Below are 22515 nucleotides of genomic sequence, written 5' to 3'. Positions count from 1 at the left end.
AAATTTCCTCTTTCATATTTTAACTTCTTTTTTAAACTATTTAATCCTATCTATACCTTTTTAAAAATCTTTTAAATTTTTCATTGTTATAGTCATATTGTAGCCCTCATTGTATTTAACATTATTTTTGTATACATACAAGTTTTTTTGTCCTTAAAATTTTGGGATACAATTTCTTCTGATAGATCAAAATATACCCTAAATCTAGCACATGACTGTTCTAGTCTCCAAACTGATCACATTTTTTTCCTCTTTTTGTGCTTTTTTTTTTCTCAAAAAACTTCTTACATACACTTTTTTTAGAATCTTTTTAAATTTTCATTCTTACAGTCATATTCCATCCCTTCATCATGTTTACCCTTATTTTTGTATATATAGGTTTTTCTTTATTTAAAATGTTGGAGGGTAGTTCCCTCTAACAGAACAAAATACACCCATCAAATGTGTAGCTCTGTTTTATTTGCCAGTTATACATACACACACACACACTCCTATTTTTTTTTCTTCTTCTTCTTTCCCCTCCTTTCTTCTCCCCCCAGTTTGGGTCTCTTCTGATTTGGTTAGTATATATTTGGGGGGTGGTCACTGCTACCCTGTTAGCATTTTGTTCTCTCATTCATCTATTCTTATCTGGATAAAATGACAAGGCAGAAAAAATCACCACAAAAAAAAAAAAAAAAAAAAAAAAAAAGAAGAACAAGAGGCAATACCAGTGGCTAGGGACCTAATCAATACAGACATTAGTATATGTCAGAACTGGAGTTCATAAGGATGATTATCAAGTGCTAGCTGGGCTCGAAAAAAGCATGGAATATAATAGAGAATTCCTTTCTGGAGAAATAAAAGAACTAAAATCTAACAAAGTTGAAATGAAAAAAGCTATTAATAAGGTGCAATAAAAAATGGATCCTCTTACTGCTAGGATAAATGAGGATAAAAGAGAGAATTAGAGATATAGAAGGCCAAATGATGGAGAATAAAGAAGCTGAGCAAAAGAGCAAACAACTACTGCACCATGGGGGAAGAATTTGAGAGTTAAGTGATACCATAAGATGAAACAATAATAGAATAATTGGTATCCTAGAAGAAGAAGAAGAAGAAAGAGAGAGGGAGAGGGGGCAGAAGGTATACTGGAGCAAATTACAGCAGAGAATTTCCCTAATGTGCAAAGGGAATAAGCATCAAAATCCAGGAGGCACAGAGAACCACTCTCAAAATCAATAAAAATAGGTCCATACCCCACCATCTAATAGTAAAACTTACAAGTTTCAGTGACAAAGAGAAAATCCTGAAAGAAGCTTGGGAGAAGAGGTCTGTAACATACAATGGTAGAAATATTAGACTGGCAGCAGATCTATTGACAGAGATGTGGCAGGCCAGAAAGGACTGGCATGATATATTCACAGCACAAAATGAGAAAAATATGCAGCCAAGAATACTATATCCAGCTAGGCTGTCACTGAAAATAGAAGGAGAGATGTAAAGCTTCCAGGACAAGCAAAAACTAAAAGAATTTGCAAACACCAAATCAGAGCTACAGGAAATAACGAAAGAGGTCCTCTAAGCAAAGAGAGAGCTTAAAAGTAACAGATCAGAAAGGAACAGAGACAGCATACAGTAACAGTCACCATACAGGCAATACAATGGCACTAAATTAATATCTTTCAATAGTTACCCTGAATGTAAATGGGCTAAATGCCCAATCAAAAGACACAGGGTATCAGAATGGATTAAAAAAAAAAAAAACCATTGATATGCTGTCTATAAGAAACTCATTTTTAGACTGAAAGTCACGTCCAGATTTAAATTGAGGGATTAGAAAACAATTTACCATGCTAATGGACATCAAAAGAAAACTGGGGGGGGGGGGCAATCCTTATATCAGATAAATTAGATTTTAAGCTAAAGACTATGATAAGAGAAGAGGAAGGACACAATATCATACTTAAAGGGTCTGTCCAACAAGAAGATCTAACAATTTTAACTATCTATGCCCCTAACATGGGAGCAGCCAATTATATAAACCAATTAATAACAAAATTAAATAAACACATTGACAATAATACAATAATAGTAGGGGGCTTTAACACCCTCCTCACTGAAATGGACAGATCGTCTAAGCAAAAGATCAACAAGGAAATAAAGGCTTTAAATGACACACTGGACCAGATGGACATCAGAGATATATTCAGAGCATTCCATCCCAAAGCAAAAGAATACACCTTCTTTCATAGTGGACATGGAACATTTCCAGAATAGATCACATCTTGGGTCCCAAATCATGTCTCAACTGGTATCAAAAGAATGGGATCATTCCCTGCATATTTTCAGACCATAATGCTTTGAAACTAGAACTCATTCACAAGAGGAAAGTTGGAAACAACTCAAATACATAGAGGCTAAAGAACATCGTACAAAAGAACAAATGGGACAACCAGGAAATTAAAGAATTGAAAAAAAACATGGAAATAAATAAAAACGAAAACACAACTGTTCTAAAACTGTAGGACACAGCAAAGGCAGTCCTGAGAGGAAAGTATATAGCAATACAAGCCTTTTTCAAGAAACAAGAAAGGTCTCAAGTACACAACCTAACCCTATACCTAAAGGAGCTGGAGAAAGAACAGCAAAGAAAGCCTAAACCCATCAGGAGAAGAGAACTTAGAGGAGAAATCAATGAAAGGGAAACAAAACCAGTAGAACAAATCAACAAAGCTAGGAATTGGGGTTTTTTTTGGAAGAATTAATAAGATTGATAAGCCCCCAGCCAGACTTATCAAAAAGAAAAGAGAAAGGACCCAAATAAAGTCATGAATGAAGAGGAGAGATCACAACTAACACCAAAGAAATACAAACAATTTTAAGAACATATTATGAGCAACTCTATGCCAGCAAATTTGATAATCTGGAATAAATGGATGCATTCCTAGAGAATATAAACTACCAAAACTGAACCAGGAAAAAATAGAAAATCTGAACAGACCCATAGCCAGTAAGGAGATTGAAGCTGTCATCAAAAATCTCCCAACAAAAAAAAAATTAAAAAAAAAAATTAAAAAAAAAATACAAAAAAAAAAAAAAATCTCCCAACAAACAAGAGCCTAGGGCCAGATGGCTTCCCAGGGGAATTCTACTGAACATTTCTAGAAGAATTAATACCTATTCTCCTGAAACTGTTTGAAAAAATAGAAATGGAAGGAAAACTTTCAAGTTCATTTCAAAAGGTTAGCATTACCTTGATCCCCAAACCAGTCAAAGACCCCAGCAAAAAAGATAACTACAGACCAATATCCTTGATGAGCACAGATGCAAAAATTCTCACCAAAATACTAGCTTATAGGATCCAACAGTACATTAAAAGGATTATTCACCACGACTAAGTGGGATTTATTCCATGGCTGCAAGGTTGGTTCAACATCCACAAATCAACCAATGTGATACAATAAATTAATAAAAGAAAGAACAAGAACCATATGATACTCTCAATAGATGCTGAAAAAGTATTTGACAAAGTATAGCATCCTTTCTTGATCAAAACTCTTCACAGTGTAGGCACAGAGCATATAAATCTCAATATCACAAAGCCATCTATGAAAAATCCACAGAGAATATCATTCTCAAAAAACTGAGAGTTTTCTCCCTAAAGTCAGGAACATGGTAGGGATGTCCAGTATCATCACAGCTATTCGATATAGTACTAGATATCCTAGCTTCAGCAATTAGACAACAAAAAGAAATAAAAGTCATCCAAATCAGCAAAGAAAAGTCAAACTCTCACTCTTTGCAGATGATATACTACTTTATGTGGAAAACCCAAAGGACTGCACTCCAAAACTGCTAGAACTCATACAGGAATTCAGTAAAGTGTCAGGATATAAAACCAATGTACCGAAATCAGTTGCATTTCTTTACACCAACAACAAGACAGAAAAAAGACAAATTAAGGAGTCAATCCCATTTACAATTGCACCCAAAACCAGAAGATGCCTAGGAATAAACCTAACCAAAGAGGCAAAGAATCTGTACTCAGTAAACTATAAAGTACTCATGAAAGAAATTGAGGAAGACACAAAGAGATGGAAAAATGTTTCATGCTTATGGATTGGAAGAAAAAATACTGTAAAAATGTCTATGCTACCTAAAGCAATCTACATATTTAATGCAATCCCTCAAAATATCATCAACTTTTTTCAAAGAAATGGAACAAATAATCCTAAAATCTATATGGAATCAGAAAAGACCCCGAATAGCCAGAGGAATGTTGAAAAAGAAAGCCAAAGTTGGTGTCATCACAATTCCAGACTTCAAGTTCTATTACAAAGCTGTCATCATCAAGACAGTATGGTACTGGCACAAAAACAGACACATAGATCAATGGAACACAATAAAGAGCCCAGGAATGGACCCTCAACTCTATGGTCAACTAATCTTCAACAAAGTAGGAAAGAGTGTCCAATGGAAAAAAGACAGCCTCTTCATCAAATGGTGTTGGGAAAATTGGACAGCCACATGCAGAAGAATGAAATAGGACCATTTCCATACACCACACACACAAATAGATGCAAAATGGATGAAAGATCTCAATGTGAGACAGGAATCCATCAAAATCCTTGAGGAGAACACAGGCAGCAACCTCTTCTACTTCATTCACGGCAACTTATTCCTAGAAACATCACCTAAAGTAAGGGATTCAAGGGCAAAATGAGCTATTGGGACTTCATCAAGATCAAAAAGCTTTTGCACAGCAAAGGGAACAATCAACAAAACCAAAAGACAAATGACAGTATGGGAGAAGATATTTGCAAATTACATATCAGATAAAGGGCTAACATCCAAAATCTCTAAAGAACTTATCAAACTCAATACTCAAAGAACAAATAATCCAATCAAGAAATGGGTAGAAGACATGAACAGACATTTCTGCAAAGAAGACATCCAAATGGCCAACAGACACATGAAAAAGTGCTCCATCACTCAGCATCAAGAAAATACAAATCAAAACCACAGTGATATACCACCTCACACCGGTCAAATTGGCTAAAATTAACAAGCCGGGAAACAACAGGTACTGGCAAGGTTGCACAGAAAGGGGAACCCTCCTACACCTTGGTGGTGGGAATGCAAGCTGGTGCAACCACTCTGGAAAACAACATGGATGTTCCTCAAAAAGTTGAAAATAGAGCTACCCTATGACGGAGCAATTGCACTAATGGGTATTTACCATAAATATACAAATGTAGGGATCCGAAGGGGCACATGCACCCGAATGTTTATAGCAGCAAAGTCCACAATAGCCAAACTACAGAAAGAACCTAGATGTTCATCAACAGATGAACGGATAAAGAAGATGTGGTATATATATGCAATGGAATACTATGCATCCACAGAAAACCCAAAATCTTGACATTTGCAATGACGTGGATGGAACTAGAGAGCACTATGTTAAGCGAAATAAGTCAATCAGAGAAAGACAATTATCATATGATCTCTCTGATATGAGGAACTTGAGAGGCAGGGCAGGAGGTTGTGGGGGGTAGAGAGGGAAAAAAATGAAACAAGATGAGATCAGGAGATAGATAAACCATAAGCAACTCTTAGTTTCACAAAACAAACTGAGGGTTGCTGGGGGTTGGGGAAGTAGGGATAGGGTGGCTTGGTTGTGGACATTGGGGAGGGTATATTCTATGGTGAGTGCTATGAAATGTGTAAGCCTGATGATTCAAAGACTCCTGGGGCAAATAATACATTATATGTTAATAAAAAAAAACAACAACAGTGAACTTGAAGACAGAATAATAGAAATGATCTAATCTCTACAACAGAGAAGACAGACTGAGAAAGAAAGTTGAACAGAGCCTCAGTAACCAGTGAAACTATAACAAAAGATCTAACATTTGGTCATTGGATTTCCAGACAGGGAAGAAAAAGAGAAAGCAGCAGAAAGAGTACATAGTAAAATGGTAGATAACTTTCCAAATTTGTCCAAAGACATAAATGCACATATTCAAAAAGTTGAATGATTCTGAAATGAATGAACCCAAACAAACCCACATCAAAAACATAATAGTTAAACTTCTGAGAACCAAAGAGAAAGGGAAAACAAAAACAAGAGCAACAAAAACCAAAAACACTGAAAGCAGTTATATCAGAAAAGTCATCTTACCTATAAAGAAAAAGCAATCTGAATAACAGTGGTCTTCTCATCAGCCAAATGAATGCCAAAAAGAAGGGTTTCAACAGTTTTTAAGTGTTGAAAGAAAAGAATGCTTAATGCCAAATCCTACAGTCAGGGAAAATATTCTTCAGAAACTAAAGAAAAACCAAGGCATTCTTCATAGGCAAAGAAAATTTGTTATCAGCAGATGTGAAAGAATGAGTAAAGCAAGTTATGTAAACAGAGGAAATGACGAAAGATGGAATCTTGGAACATCAAGAGAGAAATAAGAACAATGCAAAGAACAAAAGTATGCATAAAGACATTTTTCTTCTCCTCTTGAGTGTCCTAAATTATATCTCATTGTTGAAGCAAAATTATAACACTATTTCATATGGCTCTAAATGAATATAGCGGAACTATTAAGACAATTATAAGTGGGGAGCATAAAGGGACGTTAAAGAAGGTCAGATTTTTCCATTTAACTCACACTGGGAAATAAGTGGTAGATAATGAGAGCAATATTTACATTTTTATTTACATTTTTATTTTTAAATTATTAATAGTAATAAAACTATTAATATGAAATCATGTTTGAATCATGTTTATAAAAGATTTTGAAGGGGTGCCTGGGTGGCTTATTTGGCTAGGCATCTGCCTTCTGCTCAGGTGATGATCTCAGGGTCCTGAGATCAAGCCCCATATCAGGCTCCCTGTTCAGCAGGGAGTCTGCTTCTCCCTCTGCCTCTCTGCCTTCCACCTCTCACTCTCTCTCAAATAAATAAATACATCTTTAAAAAAATTAAATATGCACAGATATCAATATAGATGTATGTGAATATGTGTGCATACATATATTTCCTTCCAAGCATAGCATATTCTAAAAGGAATCATACTAAATAGCAATGAGCAAATCTAGTACCCAGAAATTCATTTACAAATATCATTTTCCAACAAAAGGAAATTGATACTCCTAGGTCTGAGTCAGGGAAAAAATAAGATGAACTTGGAATATCAATCATGGAATTGCAGAAAGTAAGAAGCTGCTGAAAAAAAGAAAAAGTGCCATGTCTAAAGAACTCAGGAGACAATTGCAAAAAGCTACCAGTGCCCATATCTGGGACATTTTTAACCAGTAATTACTTTAGATAGTAATATTTTATAGTAAGTATCCATGAGTTTGCTCTAACACAATAAACAAATAATAAATAAGGTACTTGGGTAGATAGACAGGTAGATAGTTATATTTTAAGATAAAAGGGACTTTTTCTTATAGTACAATTTGAATATAAAAAGAATCATAGAAAGAGAAAGCCATTATTCTGCAGACACACTGCAATAACAGTTCTAGTAAAGTATCATCATTGTATGGTAAAATTAGTTGGGAAAAGTATTATGAAAAATGGGATATTTGCAAATTTCAAACTATTTCCCCAAAAGATGCTTACTAAAGTGGAAAATAATAATTTTATGGGGAAAAAACTTGGCACACACCACCTCAACATAGTTATCACAGTTACTATCACTAATATGAGATGTAGTCATCCTGTACTTGGATGCTATGGAGTGAGAAGGGTTCGACTAATTTGTGTTACTCTTGCCAAAAAATGTATGACTCAGACTCAAGGAGAAATGTAAATTAAATGCAACCACAGTTTCTAGACTGGCTATCAGAACAGTGAAAAAAAAAAAAGTAGTGGACAATTGGTAAGTTTGAATAAGGTATCTAGATTAGTTAATAGTATTGTATCAACATTAATTGCTTAATTTTTATAATTGTACTCTGGTTATATAATTTGTTAACATTTAGAAAAGCTAATAAAGGATTTTCAGAACTCTTTGGTACTGTTTGCAACTTTTTATAAATCTAAAATTATTTCTAAATAAAAAGTTTAAAAAAGGAAAAACAAATGAAATCATTATTTAACTTCTGCCTCTTCATCGCAACCTGATTGGCCATCACCTATGGATTCAAATTTGTTGGTATAAATATCTTGAAATATTTGGAAATTTATGCAAAAAAAATGGGAGTTACACTGTATAAAATAAATTCAATATCCTATACTTGTGTTTGGTTCTAAAAGATTTTAAGTTAAAATGGTTGAATTTATGACCATAGTTATGTTATTAATCTTTAAATTTAGACTTAGATTACTCTGTAGTTTATAATTGCAAAGCTTTGTTGCTTCTTCCTTTCTTTTATGTAAACTTCTCATGGGTGAATAAAAAAAACAAACAAGGATAGATTAGGAAGTACTAAAATAATTCAGGCTCTTATCATCATATTTTTCCAAATAAAGTTATCCCAATATATAATCTTAACAGGCAAGCCCTATTTGGTAAAGAAAATATGTATAAATCTTTGTGTTTCAGACATAGAATAAATTATAAACAGGGTAGCAATTTCATATGATTGGCAAAGAACAGAGCATATAGGGGTTTTGAACCTTTTTTTTTTTTTTTTGAACCACAGTTTTATCAACATTTATCCTGATTTAGATATTTGGTACACATGCAGGCAATATTGGAATTGAGATAAAATATTTATACTTAATTTATTGTGTAAGGCTAAAAAGAAGATAATATCTTATTTGATAGCTTGAGCTAGCTGGAATTTGACCAGTTAATATGAATAACTTTGCTTGAAATCTTTATCTAGATGGTCAGAATTTAGATGGGTAAGCTGCCTGATTAATTCCAGATTTCAAATATTTTCATTCCAAATTCTCTTCCTGCCAAGATAAGTATTAAGAACAATATAGATGAGCACAAATGGTTTTGGAAATTTTATGTTGTTTGGGGTTAAAAATAAGTTCATGATATTTAAACTTTAGTTGTACTTGGTAAATATATCCTTTGTCAAATTCTAATTTTTAAACATTTTGGAAGTAATTCTTGCAAGCTTTTGTCACACTCAGTATCCTTTGGAAGATGAATCCCAGTTGGCTGCATTTCATAGCACCTGCAATTTTCGGAAATAACGAAGATTTTCAGTTGACATGTCCCAGATATCAATTTATGTTACAAGTTAAATGATTGTATCTGTATGCTTGTGAGCCAAGGTGCCTTTGTTAAGGAGACTATCTAATGATGAAGAGCAAATAAAGTCAAACAGTGATTTAAATCTCAACTCAAGAGGGAAAAATATACAAAAGTAATGCTTGGAATTTGACCTCAGCTGTTAAAGGGAAAATTAATTACAAGGATACGTAGAAGCTTAGCTTTTTCAATGTTGCTCGTTTCATAAACTAAATAAAAAATACCTTTGGTAGTATTGCATGATATATGTAAATCCAGCAGTATTTTGCTAAATCAATATTCTACAACTAAAGTTTGTAACATATAATAATGTTTCATTATTTTGTAAGTTGACATTCTGAGATTTAAAATAAACAATGGAAGACTAAAAAGGGATGCAGATTGCCTGCAATTTGGGCCCATATCTCACACTTTTAGTGGAAGGAAGTTCTCTCAAGATTGGATAAAGAAATTGTACTGATTTAATTTGTTTAGAGCCCCTGAAACAAAAATGGTCCAGGAATGAGCAGGATAACAAATTAATAAAAGATTCAATAATAGAATTGCAAAACAATCAGAAAATTTTGTATACAACCATATAACTGGGTCACTCTTAAAACATTTAGCTATTATTTGGAAACCTGAGGGTGTTGTGGAGGGGGGTGGTTTGGAAATTTATTTTATCTTATTTTTCTTTTTTAAAGATTTTATGTATTTATTTGACAGAGAGCAAGAGGCCATGAAAGAGGGAACAGAAGCGGGGGAGTGGGAGAGGGAGAAGCAGGCTTCCTTCTGAGCAGGGAGCTCAATGCGGGGCTGGATCCTGGGACTCCGGGATCATGACCTGAGCCAAAGGCAGATGCTTAACAACTGAGCCACCCAGGCGCCCCAGGGCTTGGAAATTTATTATGTATGTTCAGCACTAGGGTTTAAGGATGGATATTAGAATTTTAAATGAGAATATTTGAAAAGGTATCAGGGATTTTGTCTAGTTGAGATTTTACCTGATTTTAAAATACTATTAGGAGATAACAATTGACCCTTTATAGTTGGATTTTTAGGGAAAAAAATTTCTCAAGATGCAGACTCCTTTGACCCTAGATCTTCCTTGGAATAGAGCAAAGGAGGAGGAGGAGGAAGAGGGGGAGGAGGAGGGGGAGGGGGAGGAGGGGGAGGAGGGGGAGGGGGAGGAGGAGGAGGAGCAGCAGCAGAATAGGACAAAGGACAGCTAATGGGGAAATTATAGGTAACAAATTCTGGGCTTTATGGACTTGTTTCTCTAAGACAAATCTAGAAAGATAGAATCAAAGTTGTTGAGTAGAACAGATGGGCAGAAGCACAAATGCCATTGAAGGGCCCATGTGCCCCTGCAAAAAAAGATTCTGGAATGCTTCAGTGACAAGGCAGACTTTGAGAAAGACTGAGAAACACTTGGGAAGAGCTGATAGAAATATGTCCTTGCAGGGAGGAATGGGCTGTTTCTACCTTGCTCATCATTGTGTTTCCATGCCATAAGGGAGTATTTAACCCTTAGATACCACTTGGCAAAACTTTAAGGGAAAAAAATGCAGTCACTCCTCCTTTCCTTCCTTTACATTTTGGAACTTCAACTACAGAATTCATTATAGTATGTTAAGTTATTATACAGCATACTGAATATTGAGAGAGAACTGAATGTCAAGCAGAATAGAAATCAATCAAATTCTATTCACTATTAGTTTCAGAATATAGAAAAGTTACTTCCATTGATCTTCAGTTTCCTCATCTGTGAATGGAGATTAATAAAACCAAAATTATATATAAGAAGTGTATCACAATACCTAATGTAACATGGAATGAGCAGATTGAATAACATAACTGATAAATTCAGATTAGAGAATACAGAATAGAAAAACTACAAATTTGGAGCCATAAATCTGCTGAAAAACTGGCCTAAAGGAAGAGGTTGCCTTAGGAATGTAGCAAATGGCATACTCACTCGTGATTTAGACAACAGTACTAGTTACGAGAAGGGCAAGCTGTAATATCCCCTAATAGTGTTGAATATTTAGGAGTTATTTGGGCAATGCTCTAGCCTAGAGCAAGGAAGATCATTTCTCTCACTGGCTGTTGCTTAGTAATCCATTTCTAGAGCAATGCTAGTGTTAGGTTGTATAGGGACCTAAGCTGAATCTCTGTCCTACTGCTTCTCCAGTGAGAGTAAGAAGAGAACAACTGGTAGGAACGAACGCCTTTGGAATCCAGTATCCCCCTGCAATGAAGTGTTATCTGAAGACTTATGGACAGAGGGAGACATAAGAAAACAGTGTGAGAATCTAGTAGTTATTCTGAAGACAACAAACACAAGCTAGGGCAAGGCTTTAATTTCTACCACCAAGTAGAGGACAAGGAGTATGGGAGATGGGCTAGGGTTGTTGATGTGGTTTCTTCTGGGGTTGTGGTGGGCTCTCTGTGTCATGGACAACAATGAGAATAAGCTTGGGGTGATAAGAAGGAGAGTCTGACACACTGTAATTCCAATTCCAGGGGAAACCACAAAAAAAGCAGATGTCTAAACACAAATAGAATGTCTTATAATTTAGGCTCATATTTCTAACACAGTTGGCAGAGAGTTTCTAGAAGAAAGGCAGATCTTAAAGATACAAAAAATGAGGGAAGAAAAGTTAACATTCAAAGGAATGCATTAAAATATGGCTGGCCTTAAAATGTAATAGGCACATTGAACTGAATTTGACATTCTTGGCAATTTTTAACAAAAGATGAATACTTTCATAAAAATAGAAATTGTTTATCTAAATTAGATGACAAACATTATTCTTTTTGAAGTCTTCTTTGTCATAGATCTATAATTTTCAACAATGAATGATATCTTCATATATTTTTATCCAAAGCCTTTCCTTTATTCTTCTGAATATTCATTTTTCTAAATGGAACAGGATTGATGCACTTGGTAAAACAGCTCAGTCATAGTTGGACATCGGTATGTGTAATCCCACTTTATTATAGCCTTTATGACTTCGTCTCATAACTCACAGAAACTAAAATTTTTATTTTCTTGATTAATAATTTCTTTTTTGAAAAAAAAAGATATGTTCCAAATCATAAAATTAAAGCCGTGTTGGTTTATAAAAAATAATTCTGTGCAAAGCTCCATCTTCCCATTACCTAGCAATATCGTTTATACTAACAACTGGTGAGTCTCATGTTAAAGTCTCATCAGTAAATCTAAGCTGAATTTTAAATTCTCTAATCACTTCTTGGCCTTTTGGCTAAGATCAAGTATAAAAATTCTCTAAAAGACTATATATATATATATATATATATATATATTTTTTTTTTTTTCAGCATTTGTTGTAGTAGGCCCTGGAATATAGTCAGTAATAATTCTGGTCATCCTTAAGAAGCCTCTGTAGTTTGGTGAATCATTGGATAAAGTGTATGAAAGTAAATCAAGAATACAGACCTGTGGCATATCATATGATAAAGAATCGCATCTCTAGGATAATCACAACCTACTTCTATCAGCTTGTAGTCCAAACTTCAATGTGGATTTTTAGAAGGAGTCTAATGGTGAATTTTAGCTAAAATTTCAAAGACGGCAGGTGAACAGAACATTTTGTTTCATTCCCAACCAAATTGTAGGCTGTTTGCCTTCCTTTTTAGGCAGCTTGTCCAACAAGTTGCTGTGGTAAGGTATTTTGGATGCTCTTGATGAAAGAGGTACTACCTAAAGTCAAATAGCTCTTAAGTATAAAAGTTAAGATAGGAATCCAGGTCTCTTGACTCCAGTTTTTTGGCCAAAATATATACTAAAGGGCTTAAGTCACTAATCCTTTGTGAGAGAGTTAAGTAAATTTGGGTTTTATTTAATAATCAAGAAAGCACCCAAGTGTGGTTCCGTTAGAGAAAGAACACTCCTTTTGACGTCAGTGGAAACAGGACTTTATATTGAATTCAGGGTAGGGCTCTAAATGGACATTCCTGTTGCTTGATCATATTTCTTAGTAATCTCTTAATATTTACAGATAGAATGCCAAAAAAAAGTTAAGTGTGTGTTAATCAGTTCCTAAAAGGATTAGACCTTAACTTTAAGTATTAAACCTTTGCGTATCTTGTCAAAACCCTCAGTTTTGTTGGAATCCTAATTACTAACCTATTCCCCTGTGCAGATGGTCATGGGAAGGAAGTTCCTTCTCCCTGGACTGAAGTAATTTATTAGTTTGTTGACAGATTACACAAGGCTGAGCTCTCTGCTTATCACAGTTAATGTCTCAAATATGTTCGAGGAGTGTGTATTTTGTACTTGTAAGGTCATCGTGTTACCACAAGCTCTAGCCTGTTTGTTTGAACAAGGGCAAGAACATATACATAGGTCATTCAGTAAACTTATTAGTAGGAGGTATGGTGGTTAAGATAAACACTCTATCTACATAGTACGTAGAGAAAAGCTCTCAAAATTCCTAGCTTGTCTTCATATTCTAACATTAACACAAATTTTACACAAACTTATTTATCTGTCCTTCATTTTACATACATGCACATAGTTTATATACATGAAAATGTCCTTATCATGCATCTGTATGAAACAGATTTAATCCAGGCAGAATTATTTATAAAATTAAGAAGTAAAAATATATCTGAGACCATCACAGCTAATACTTATGACGTATCTCTAAATTTTTCTTAACACATATAATATTTTAATGCAAAAGTATGGATTGATGAGTTTCCTAAATTTGCTACCTAGTAGGAATATTTACTTTTATATTTCCTAAATCAGTTAGTATTTCTGAGGCCTTTCATATAATTTTAACATTTGGGATTCAATACCCAGTCTAATCTATCTCTTCTCATCAAATTTAAGAATAGTAAAAAGGATGAAAAATTTCTTCTGGTAGTCACATGGATTCAGATCAAAATCCAATTATTGCCTGATGTGTTTCTTAAAAAAAAAAAAATCAATTAAGTAATCAATGAGTATGTCCACAACTCAGGAACACTAGAGTTGTGAAGACATGATATATGCAAATGAAAAAAAAAAAAGAAAGAAAGAAAGAAAAGATAATTTGTCCTGTGGGAACATCTCAAAATGAACAGTATTAATTCTCCCATTTCCTTAAATTTTTTGCAAATGCAAAAATTATAATTCACTGGTAGAGCTCATTGAAGAATGTTAAGTTACAATTTGCCAGTGACTGAGGTAGTAGAGGCAATTCCTTCTCCCTTTGGTTGAACAATTGCCTACTTCTGAAGGACCATTTATTTGGTCTACAAGCTCCTTCAGGGGACTAACTCAGTGACAAGAGGAAGAGAGTTTCTGACCTGTCTGCCTTGGGACTCTTCATCCTGAGTCAGCATATTCTTGGGACTCCTGTCACCTGCTCTTCCATTTTTCATTGGCTATTTTTCCCATGTTTATTAAGAACAAATCTTGCTTTGTAGTTCAGAATTTTAAATTTCTTTCAAATTCACTATCATAAAGAATATTACATTTTTTATTTTATTTTTTAATATCAAAGCTTGTGAATTTCTTGATTATTCTTTTTTTTAAGATTTTATTTATTTACTTGACAGAGATCACAAGTAGGCAGAGAGATGGGGGGGAAGCAGGCTCCCTGCTGAGCAGAGAGGCAGCCCATTTACTTCTTTTGCTTTATACCTTTACTTTAAAACTTCTCTATGGAAAATCTGTAGTCTTTTTACTCTTTATAACTTTATCTTATCATATTTATTCTCCATTGTTATATTTATTTAATTACTTCTTTGTCCATTACCTTATTATTTACTTTTCTTTTCATATTTTATTTTCTTCAAAAGATGTGTCCCCTCTGATTATTTAACTTCTTCTTTTAATTTCCTAATTTTTCTTTTATGTAATTTTGTTGCTCCTTGTGATAACGGCCACAGCAGTGTAGCAGCAACAGAAAGTAATATGGAGCATTTCTTTATTCATTAAGGAAAAAAAATACTATATGACCACAAATTACTAGGCACACCATTCAGGAGAAATATTGCTTACTGAATAATCCTTTCCTCAAGCTTTGGAGTTTGTATCATCACCATTATAATATGGATTTGGTGCAGTTTCTCTCAGCCATTTCTCCAAATATGAGATTATTCTCTCAGGATCCCCTGAGTGCAAGTGATGCACATAGAACTTTGGGAAATGCACGCAGCCCCCTGATTCTCTCCTGACAAGAGAACAGATATTCAAGAACACACTTACAGGGCCATAGATAAGCCGGCTGAAGAGCATGTTTTGCCATTGTGTGTTCTTCTGAGTAATGTTTTTTTTTTTTTTTTTAATTATGTTTGCATTTGTGAACGACAAAGCTGACTGTATTTCCCACTTTGTTTTGACTGTTGAAATAGTCACAGATCTGTGGCCTACTTCTTGGGATTTATAGAGTGAACATAGTGTACTAAAGTTTACCTCTAGCTGTCTCTTTCCTTTTCTTATCCTTCTATTCAATCCGTCCTGATTTCTTTACTAGTTAATATTCTTTGTGTTGCCTTTCCTCTTCTTTGCATTTTGAAAGGTGTTTTAAATTAGTTTTAAGAGTGAGATAGAGCCTTTTTTTATACTACAAAACATTTCTAACAGATTGTGTATTTTTGAGCAGAAACTATGCTCCATCTGCCTCTGCTGGCACTCAGTAGTATATACTACCTGATACAAAAAAGGTGTGAATTCTAGCTTAATTGATTCCAGAGCAGTTCTGTGTTTTAATCGTCATATAGAAACCAAGTGTTCAGATTCATATACACCCTCATTTCCGACTTTTAAAAAATCATGTAATGAACATTGTTTCTAGGGTTGATCTCCACGGGGCTGGTGTTCTCAGGACAATAGCTTAAACGGTTTCTGGTTCCTATTCCTCTACCTCCTCCAAGAGCTTAGGATCCACTAATCTAAGGCATTTTCTTTCACAAGTCAACTGACATTCACAGATTTTTTTGCCCACTTAGTATTGTGAGGGTTCCTTATAGCTTTCTCTGTTACGTTGGAAAAAATGTTAAGTATTTTTCCTAAGACTAAACATTTCTTAGGGATATGTATAATGAGGAGCAGACTGCTGTAAAGTTATGGAGAGGAGCAAGAAGAAAAAAAGGAGGAGGTTTTCAGGGAAATCTACATCAAACTATTTAAGCAGAAATGAATTTGAACTATTCTTATGGAGTAAAATAGCTTTATTATCCTGTACATCCCTAAATGTAGTGCTGTATCTGGGGAAAGATTTGATCAGAACTAAAGGCCAAATTCTTCAGGAAATATCTGGAGTGTAACCTCTTGCTGTCTCTTACCCTGAGGATATAGGGAAATTATTCACATATGCTCAGTACAATGAGAAGATTCCTTTCCTCTTCCTGTGCATAGCAAAACCAATAGCCGTGGAGGGCACAAACCGGAGAATCCTTTAGAATGAGCAGATCAACACTTCTTTCTATAGGAAGGGTTAAGCATATATTCTTTAGAGTGCCTTTTAAATCTTAAATGCAATGCATCCATGTTGACAACAAACTGGAAAGTTAGGTGTATTCTTCTGAAAGCTCTCAGAACGTCAGATGGAGAGGCACAGGGGTATAGAAGGTAAATTACTGCATTGTATTTATTTATATGAAGCTGCCAGTAATTCTAGAAGGAAGTGTTACAGGTCTACAGATACTCACTTTAATTCTGTGTGGAATACAATAGTTGCCACCAGCCAAGAGGCAACTATATAACAAAATCATCATTTATCAGTGGTTATATACGTGATAATTTAAATATGTTGTAGGGAAATTCAAGTAATATAAAAAAAACAAGGTACAAACCTTTAAATGTAGGAAATTCTGTTCTAGATTTCAAATCACATCAGTTTAAATATGGTCACCAAAAATTATTTTATCCTAAAATCTTTTTTTTTTCAGCAATAAGCATGATATATTCCATTCTAACCTAATATTTCACTGGGATCAAATTAAATAGTCTAAAAGTTAATATTACCACCTTAACTACACAAATAATCTATTTTTGAATGTCTGGTCTATTTAGCCACATTTGGCCTTTACTAATGATTATTTATGAAATAATTAATTTAATTCCATCATATAAACATAGCTTGAGTGCTGTCCATCAGATATTTGCATTTGCATATGCTAAGATGGGACACCTAGCTCCCCATCCTCTCTGTCACCCATATACATGCTGAAGACCAAACTCTAGAGCTATCTATGGTGGGTCCTGCCTAGAGCCCCACTTCTCCCTTCCATGACCACACTGACAGCTTCAATACGGTTGATCTATCAGGGCCGTCCTTTATTTTTAAATAAGCCAAATACCCAAAGAACCAAATTTTCTTGGTCACCCTTCTTACCCACAACATCTCCCTCCCCCACAGCCACACATATACATATACATATCTGTATATGTATATGTATATGTATATGTATATGTATATGTGTGTATATACAAATATGTATGTGTGTATATGAGTATAAATATACATTTATATATGTATATATGTGTATCTATGTACATTATACATGTTTGTACATATACATATACATATATGTATGTATATTTTATCTGTATGTATATACACATGCATATATAAATATATATTTATACTCATATATACACACACATACATATATGACTTTACTTATAACAAGAGCTGAAATAGTCATTATATGGCAATAGCCAACTTTACAGGGCTTTTTAAGCCAATATTGCCAAGATAGTGATTCTAAGAATAATATATTGGGGAAAATTCCAATTGCCTGTTAACCATTGGCTTGTTGATATTGAGAACAGGTGTCACTAGATATCGTTATTTTTATACAATCCATTTTTATAGGCTTGCAAAGACATTCTTGCTCATAAGATGCTTTTCTCAGGGTGAAACCAAGATAACACCATAAATTTGGATATGTATCATAGAATACTCAGTATGAGTTTGAAAAATTTTACAGATAAATTTTGCTTATCTACAAATTACTAAGTAGAATTTCTTTTTTTAACAGGCCACTTTTGAAATTTAGTATAAATTTTCCTTCAGTGAAGCTATATTCTTTCTCCCTCAAAGCCTGTAATTTAAGTCAGTAGATGATTTTTAGCTGTATGGAATAAAAGAAAAATGATTTTTCCACATATGTGTAAGATTGTAACCATATGCACCCAATAGTGCAGTTTCTACTATGGGTTATATTACACCAAAATAAATGACAAAATTTCTGACTGGAAAGCCAATATTACAGGGGACTAAGTGATGTAATAAAAATAACCAGAGTGTTGTCTGTTAACTTTAATTGGAATGTATTTTCACTGCAGTTTCCAGAATAAGATTAATATATATTAAGCAAAATAAAGGAAATTCAAATATATTAAATAAATTCAATAATTAAAATATGTGCTATTTGTATTTTATAAACTTTGCCCCCTTTTTTGTATCAGAATTATTTTAAAAGAAATTAAGTAGGGACTATGATTAATTAGCATTGATTAATGAGTTTTGAGACCCAGAATAAATAGGGTTCTCCTCTCCTCCTTGCTCCTTTAAGTAGCTTTATAATTGAGATTTGCCTTAAGATTAACTTTTACATAAAGTGGTTTTAAGTATTAAGAATTGCCTTAGATTAGGGACGCCTGGGTGGCTCAGTGGGTTAAGCCACTGTCTTCAGCTCAGGTCATGATCCCAGGCTCCTGGGATCGAGCCCCAAATCAGGCTCTCTGCTCAGCAGGGAACCTGCTTCCTCCTCTCTCTCTGTCTGCCTCTCTGCCTGCTTGTCATCTCTCTCTGTCAAATAAATAAATAAAATCTTTTAAAAAAATAAAAAAAAAGAATTGCCTTAGATTAAACTTTTTTAAGAAAAAGATTTTTTCTAATACAATGTTTGAAAACTACTGGAGAGTGTTAGAATATCCTTTTCCCAACTCTGGTTTTCTTGAGGAAGGATTTTTCCTCAACGCATTGGTGGCACCTACCCACCTCTACGACTACCCTGGAGTTATCTAGTTGATTGGAATTACTTAGCTGATGGGTGCCAAAACTTGTCCACAGTTCTGTGAGATGGGTTAAGCTCCAGAAGTCCAGTACATGGACTCAACACATTTGTGTTTCCTTCTCCATTCAGATTACTGACCCAAATAAGTGTGTTGAATCTGAAGACTTAAAACGTCCAGTGGTGGAATGCTCCAAGGTTCAGGCTTGGGGTAATCCCCTTTGTTGATTTCATTTGGCTTTCGTGATGTTATGTAAACTGGTTTTATCTGTAATAAATGGGATATTGTGGGCTTCCATCTTTGTTTTTATTTTTTAAATTGATCAGAATCTGGTCTGAGGATTAGAATGATGGTTGCTTCCCAAATCCCAATTGATTAGATGGCTTTCAAGTGTTTTCTCCTCTATACAGAAAGAATAAAATTTGCTACCAACTAGTGATTGATTACTAGGAGTCATGCTCTATTTTATGTGATTTTCACATATGATATCTTTTAACTCCTCTATACTCCAACATAGTTGCTATTCTTATGTTCATTTTACTGATGAGGAAATTGAGACCCAAAGATGTTAGTTACTTGCTGAAGGATAAAAACTTATAGGTGGAAGAGCCATGGCTCAAATTTATAATTTGGTTTGATTTTACTTTTTTTTTTTTTTTAGTTTTTTTGGAAAGATATACTTATTTATTTGAGAGAGAGAGAGAGCCTGCCTGATCAGGGGGATTGGCAGTGGGAGCAGGAAAGAATCCTCAAGGAGACTCCCTTCTCCAGGTGGGGTTTTCTCCCACGACCCTTAGATCATGACCTGAGCCAAAATCAAGAGTTAGACACTCAACTGACTGAGCCACCCAGGTGCCCTAGGTTCAGTTTGATTTTAAACACTATCTTTTTTTTTTAATTATAAGACATTTAATGTGAAAAAAACTACATAATATGACATGATTAAATTAACATGTGAACTTTTTTGTATTGAGAAAAGTGCAATATTAAAAAAAATAGGTGCTGGCAGTTTAATCATCTTCTATCTGACCCCCCCCTTCAATCTCCCATCTTTGATCAATCTAATGTTAATAAGTTGTTGTTTATCTCCTCAGAACTTTGTTCTTGCTCTTATAGAACTTATAAACACACACTGATAATTTGGGTTTTTAATTGATATATTCATAATCATAATCAGCAAATTACTACAAAAGTCTTTGTTTCTCACTATCATATATCCAGTTCTATTTTTAATTTGACTTATTTATATTTATTATCTTACATGAATTAGATTACATCATACCTGGCTATTTTTAAAGTTTTATTTTTCTCTTTACTTCCCTCTGTCCCCTCTTTATTCTGTGCAACGGCATACAGCAACCCAACTACCTATGTAAACATAGCTAAAACTGGCTATACTTAAGTACTCTTCTACATACTTTTGTATTTATATAAAATATGTAGATTCATAACTTGAGTTTAGATAAATCAGGTTATAAGAACTCAACTTTACAAGGAGTTTCATTAACTATCCTTATTTTTCTTGCAGTTTTCTTATGATTTAAAAGACTTCTGAAGGATTTCCTTTGCTTCAGGAACAGATGGGCACTATCACATGAGAGCCACTCTCACAAAGTTTTATAGTTAATGCATTCTGTGGCAAGTTTTCCATTTGACGTCTCACAGTTTATAAACTCATAGCAATAAAGATATTGGGCAGCATGCATCCCAAGATGTTGTGCCTTTTGTTGATTATGGTATCACTGGCATTCTTTTCATGGGTTTCTTTAGTCTTTCCTCTTTTTTTCATTAAATGAAGAATTACATAAACTATTCATAGACACACATATTTTGCTTTAAGTACGGTTGAAAAATGCAAAATAGTCACAAAAAATGAAAGAGAAATGTTGGCAAAATAGAATGATTAACTAAAGAATTTATAGGATTATTCAGCTTTTCTGATTTCAGTTTTGTAAGTTGTAATTTTCTAGTGATTTGTCCATTTCAAATTTTGCAGATAATTTTTTATGACATTCTCTCATTATCTTTCATATGTCTGATGTCCTTATATTGGCTAGTTGTGACTTGTGCCTTTCTTTTTAAAATTTTCTTTGTGAGTCTCGCCAGTGATTTAGCAATTGTATTATGCTCTAGGAACTTTTGTTCTCTTGATTATATGTCTTATTAATATCTGCTCTTATTACTTTTCTCACTTTTTCATTTTATTTTATTGTCCACTTTATAATATACTGAATAGGTTCTTAATATGTTAGTGTTACACCCTTTCTTCTTTCCTAATATTTGCACTTAAAACTGTAAGTGCTCCTCTAAGTACTGCTTTAGTACATCAAAAAACTTTTGGTATGTAGTTACTTTATTGTCGCTTATTTCAAAACTTTATTATTTTCTACTATGATTTTTATAGGTAGGCTATTTAGAAAACTACTTTTATATTCAATAAGTATGGCCATTTTCTAATATGTTTTTGCTTATGATTTCAAATACAATGAATTATGGTTAGAAAAAAAATTGTATCATTTCACTCTCTGGGCATTTTTGTAAGACCTACTTTATTATCTACCATATGGTCATTATTTTTAGTCAATAACTGTAAATGTTTCTTGCATGTGTGCCTGAAAATAATGCTATACAGTATTTTTGATGGCTAGCATTCTACATATGTCCAGAAGATATATTTTAAAAATGTATTATTCAAACTTCTATATTTTTATTAAGTGTTTACATAACCATGTTTCTTGCATGTGTGCCTGAAAATAATGCTATACAGTATTTTTGATGGCTAGCATTCTACATATGTCCAGAAGATATATTTTAAAAATGTATTATTCAAACTTCTATATTTTTATTAAGTGTTTACATAACCTAGCAATTATTTAGTAAAATGTTTCACTGTTATTGTGGATTTGTCTATGTCTCCTTTTAGTTTTATTAAATTAATAATAACTATTAAAATAATAAAGCTATTAAATTAATAGCTTTCATAGTTTAAATTCATATTATCAGGTACAAATACATGTATAATTATCACATATTCTTGGAAATTGACAAAAAATGTCATTATGATGTGGCCCTTTTAATCTTAAGCAGAGATTGTGCAGTAAAGCTTGTTTTGTTAAATTTCAACAAAGCTCTACCAGCTTTTTCATTTGTTACCCTTGATATAATCTTCTACTCCTTTATATTCCAACTTTCCACATCCTCATGTTTTAGAATAGATAGCCATGACTTGCGTTTGCTGCTGCTGTTGATTTTTATTAGTATTCAACCAAATAAATGATAAAAATCAATCGTTTGGAAATGGACAAGGTATGCAATAGGTCAGTGTTTGCTATGGCAATGGGTTCCTTGTAATATAAAT

Source organism: Mustela erminea, chromosome 15 (genome assembly GCF_009829155.1).
Source record: "Mustela erminea isolate mMusErm1 chromosome 15, mMusErm1.Pri, whole genome shotgun sequence".
Classification (NCBI taxonomy): domain Eukaryota; kingdom Metazoa; phylum Chordata; class Mammalia; order Carnivora; family Mustelidae; genus Mustela; species Mustela erminea.
The sequence above is the reverse complement of the archived record's forward strand: the minus strand, read 5'-3'. Positions refer to the sequence as shown.